Below are 5,352 nucleotides of genomic sequence, written 5' to 3'. Positions count from 1 at the left end.
GGAGGCCCACCTGTTTGTGGGGATGGAGGTGTCACATCTGTCAGATATGTGTGGACGGCCACCGCAAGGATGTCCCCCAAATGCCTATAGGCCTAGAACTGTTATCAAGGGACTGCTGTAGAGGGTGCTGTGGTAAGAAAGGGTCATAAATAGTCACAGCAGTGGTTGGCTTCCTCCCTGGGCCCTTCATTTGGCAACAAAGGACCAACTAGAAACAGAAGCAAAAACTAAACAGCCAGAGGAGGAATTGCAACTAGAAAAGGACAGGTGCCCTCTGCTCTTCTCCTTATATCTAACTTTGTGAACAAAACTGAAGATCAAGAGACCAAAATTGAAACATTATCATGGAGAGTTGTCTGCATTTGAGGAAAGAAATGGAAACAACCAAAAATCAGCTATATTATAACTAAACAACTATAGATGTCTAGACCCAATATCCACGTGGATGTAATGGATAGAAAAACTCTAAAGACCTAGAAGGCATAGAACAAGATGGCAAATGTGGTCACTGGCAAGCTCACTCCTCATGCAAAGGAAAGGGACACCTTAACAGCTACAGCAAATGGGGTCAAGTGATCCAGAAGACTCATTATTAGGGAATACCTTGCAAGTGAATCTTAGAGAATACAGAGGCCTTAAACAACTAGGGCAGTGGTTCTCAACCTTCCTAATGCCACAATCCTTTAGTACAGTTCCTGTGGGTTATGACCCACAGGTTGAGAACCGCTGATCAAGGGGTTCCTTGATTGCTTGCATGGTCATGTGAGAGGCCAGCATCCTCAAACTATGGTCCACGGGCCACATGCAGCCCACCTCAGACATTTATCCGGCCTACTGGGTATTTTTGCTGCTTCTGCCTATCCTGCTTAGCAGCTGACTCATCCCAGGGCCCACTGCCTGGCCCTCCAATGGTCTGAGGGACAGTGAACTGGACCCCTGTTTAAAAAGTTTGAGGACCCCTGAAGGGTGGTAGGTAGTTTTTAGCTTGAAAAAAAGCAGACCAAATGAGTAACACCAATATCCATGTGTTGCTGAAGCAACACATTCATAACACAACATCAACACAGGGAATCATTCTAGGGACAGGAATTTTTTTTTTTTTTATGAGGGAGGATTGACCTAACTAAGAAGATTTATCAGGTGCTCACTTCAGTAGCACATATACTAAAATTGGAACAATACAGAGAAGATTAGCATGGCCCCTGTGCAAGGATGACATGCAAATTCGTTCCATATTTAAAAAATGAAGCGTTCCATATTTAAAAAAAAAAAAAAAAAGATTTATCAGGAGGGACAGTCTTCTGGTGCCAATCAAAGAGGCCCAGGAGCTGCTATGAAAATTAGGAACGTTATAACAGTATCTAGTAAGCAATTTCTACTGCTGAGATGAAAAATAAACTGATATAGTATCAGAAGAGAGAATGGCATAGCCCTTTACTATCTTTCCTGAGTTTATAGTGAATAAAAGCAGATGGCTGTGGATTACTGGTGATTTTATTATATATTATGTGAGAAAAGCCATAGCAAACTTAGTATAAATCATGAAGGCCAGGAGCAGGGACAACTTATACCCTCACAAAAGCCAATAAAGGGGGAAAAGTGAGCCCAACAGAAGAAGGAAAACAAGGAAAGGGGGCAATAAGAGTCATGGTGAGGCAAATGTGGCATGAGTTAATGGCAGCAGGAAAACCTGAGAAAAAGATAGACAAATAACCAAATGCTTTATTAGCAGCCTCATGGAGGGAACCACAGCCTGAATAGCAGTTTGGTCCCTGACCTTCCCTCATCTGATGGATGAGGAAAAGGACTCAACCTCTTGACCATTGTACTTCCCTGGTTAATCAAAGGTCAATCCCAGGCCAGGACTGAGAATAGGAGTTGTACCAGGATCAACCCCATATTTGAGCATTAGGGAGCACTCCAAGCCCTGTATTGAACTCACCATTTAATATTCCTCCAAAAATTAATATACAAATGACATTAGGAGACATTGGGGTGCAAGACAGTTTAATGAATTGAAATAAAGCAAGACATCCTTTTCCATGTTTTGCCATTGATAGTTCTGGCAAACAAATGATGTAGATGAAAGAACATTAACAGCCTTAGATACTGGAAAATCTCTACCTGCCCCATTTATGGTGTTTATTTCCTGTGTTCTAGAAAATGTTTGGATACTGTCAGGCAAGGCTTTTCAAACTTCTGTAAGAGAATTCAGATGGAAGAGATTTCACATGGATAAGGGTGTTTTCAGGGAAGGGGCAAAATGGGAACCCCTACAATTTCTTATCCTTAGTTAGGTTGTCAAAGTTAAACAATTAAAATTAGCTGGGGGACAATATTCTGACATGAGTGCAACTATTAAGGAACTGGTAATGAACCTTATGTATTCACTCAGCAAAAAGATTCTCTTAACTGTTCCCTATGGTCTGTACACAAACCATACTGAACCTGGAAGATGACTGTGGATTACCGGTGATTAAGCAAGGTAACCCCAGCCATACATGTTCCTGATACAAGATGTGACAATGAAGTTCACAAACTCATCCTACAATGGATGGTACATACCTCATTGATGAATAACATTACCTTTGATAGTTATGGGAAACAAATGATGTACTTCCCTTGGCCATCTGTTGACCCTAATGATATCCAGCAATGAGGTGTGCAACACTTATTGTCAGACCAGGAATTACTCAGGTAGTCAACAACATCGTGTTAACGCTATGGACACATTGTACTGTATTAAATTCTGGCTAATGCCTTTGTCAACATTCCTGTCTCCAAACCATCACAAGACCAGTTTGCTTTTACCTGACAAGGTCACCAGTAGACACTCACGTTTTGCTCCAGGACTATCTTTGCGTTCCTAGGATTTGTGATGGAATGGTGGCTGGAGAAGTGTCTCTGTTCTCATTCTCATCTTCTCTTCTCAGATTTCCTTACATGGTGATGTAATGTTAATCCTTGAAGATTAATGTGTCACAGAAAGTCTTAAAGTACTGTATGCTAAAATATGGGAAGGAGATGGGCAACCAACTCTCAGAAGATTTAGGACCCAAGGACTATAGTGTAGTTTTAGGGTCAGGTAAAACTGCTTGATACCAGTTCTGGTAATTGAGAATATTCCACAATTTCCAACTCTGGCAACAGTAAGAGAAATTCAAATAACTGTTGGTCATTTAAGTTACTGGAGAGTGTTTATTCCACTTTTAGCCCAACAATTGAGACAACTCTATAGAAAAGAGGCGCATTGCAACTGAGACATATATCAGCAATAAGCTTTTGAAGAGACTAAAGAGCTAATGCAGCAGACGCCAGCCTTCAACAAAACTTTTAAGGGCATCACTATGTTTTTCATTGCTGCTACACCTGAGGGTATGACGTGTATCTTAAGGCCACCTGAGTATGGTAACTCAACTCCATTCAGGATTTTGGTCATAAGTGTAGAAAGGAGGTTGGGGAGGGTTGGCGGTCCCATTTTCCTGAATCCATTTGATCTGATTGGATCAGTCAGCTAAGGTAGAAAATTCACTGGGGCACAGCTGTAATTGAAAGTGAAAAGGAGTGGAAACTAAGAACAAACTTGAGCAGCGGCAGTATGAACAGAGCAAGAGTAATCTGCACAATGTCAGTGTAACAAAGAGAAATTTTATTTTAGAAGAACAAAGAGAAATTTAGAGCACTTCCAAAGAGAATTGGAAGTGGTCCTCTCTCATGATGAAGAGGTCAGAGAGACTTGATGGAAAGGCACTGCAGAGGTTTAATTACCTCTTCAAATAAGTTTGAAATTGGTTGCAACTCTTTCATTAGCCTCTGTGCACCTCTAGGAATGATTGCCCTTTTTCATGGGTCGTTGATTATTATCTCTTTGTATTGGTCATTGATTACTGAGATTACCTCATACCTACTTTCTTATAGGCGCCCAGCCTTCCTTGTCCAGCAGGCCAGGCTTTCCTCCCATCCCTCTTGAAGCCTTTTTCTTTGTGTCCCTTCTAGAGTTTACAAGTCAACAAGTGCAAGTGATATATCATGCTTTACCTCCAGTGAAACCATTAACAAAGAAACCTATCTGACTGTGAGAACGGGTCTGACAGTTAAGGGACAATTAGAAGGAAATTCAAACAACTCACTTCCACTGTAGACCAAACACCTACCCTAATTAAATTCCATGCCTAGTTACAAGAGGAAGTGTTCTGGCAATGAGCTCCTGAAGCCCAGAATTTCATGCTATGTTAGGATGAGAACCTATGAGCAACCAAAGAACACCTGGCTATGCTTCTGACACAGTGCCTGACCCAGTAGGAGAAGCAGTTTTAATCATCCAGGATGATGACTAGTCTATCAATGGTGCCAGCACCAGAAACCCCTGTACTTGGACTGCTGACATAGAGTTGTCAGCTGGGTAGTCAATGGACAGAGTTGTCAGATGTTTAGTTAGTAATTATGCATGAGACCTGGCCCCTGGTATTTGTACTGATAACTGGGCTGTTCTTAGAGGCCTAATTATATCTCTAGCTCACTGGAAACAAGAATCATGAGTATGCACAAACTCATATGAGACTTGAACATGTGACAAAACTCAGAGGACAAGGTGACACCCTGTAGGTGATTTAACTAAATTTCTTGTGGACACACACACACAATTGTTTATACTTTGGAGGGGAGGAGTGCACATTAAGGGTCAGTATTACAGCAAGAGGGACACCATCCTGAAGCAAAACTACTATTGTTGACTTATGTCATATACCAAGATGTGTTGCAGCCAGGTTAAGGTAATGTCCACAGTATGAATAACACCCCATAAGGATGCTTATCTAACCTGCCCAGTGGTATGAGTTTCCCCAGAAAGCCTAAGATATGACCAGGCATATTCATTTCCTCTAAAAGCTTGCTAGATAAAAACTACTTTCTGTATGGTGCATGTGGTGATCCACTATCAATTTTTTTTCTTTAATTCTGTAAATCTTTTCTAGATTATTTTATTCATAAATTTTAGAATTGTTCTATCTTCTTGCTAAATTGAGCATTTTATCATTATCATACTTCCCCTTTGATCTACAATATTGATTTTTATTTTAAAGCCTGCTTTACATAATATTATTCTAACGATACTTGATTTCTTTCAGATAGTGTTTCCACCATCTATTTTTGTATCAGGTTAATTTTAAGCTTTCTATGTGTTTATATTGAACTGCATTTCATGTAAATAGTATATTGTTGAAGTTTTAAAATCTTGACTGTCAATATTAGTTTTCTACCTGAAGTAATTTGTCCATTTCCATTTAATATAATTCTATTCTTGATTTCTAGAAAGTTTGTCCCCAAATGATTAAATGATTCCACTTTTTTTCT

The 5,352-nt window shown here is 40.2% G+C and overlaps 1 pseudogene; it reads left to right on the top strand.

Moving 5' to 3' along the window:
- The first annotated feature begins 1,140 nt into the window (after positions 1-1,140).
- On the top strand, positions 1,141-1,240 carry LOC111722722 (annotated as a pseudogene).
- Positions 1,241-5,352: the final 4,112 nt, after the last annotated feature.

This window comes from Otolemur garnettii, unplaced genomic scaffold, assembly GCF_000181295.1.
Source record: "Otolemur garnettii isolate 467f Iridium unplaced genomic scaffold, OtoGar3 scaffold00329, whole genome shotgun sequence".
Taxonomy (NCBI): Eukaryota; Metazoa; Chordata; class Mammalia; order Primates; family Galagidae; genus Otolemur; species Otolemur garnettii.
The sequence above is the reverse complement of the archived record's forward strand: the minus strand, read 5'-3'. Positions and strand labels throughout refer to the sequence as shown.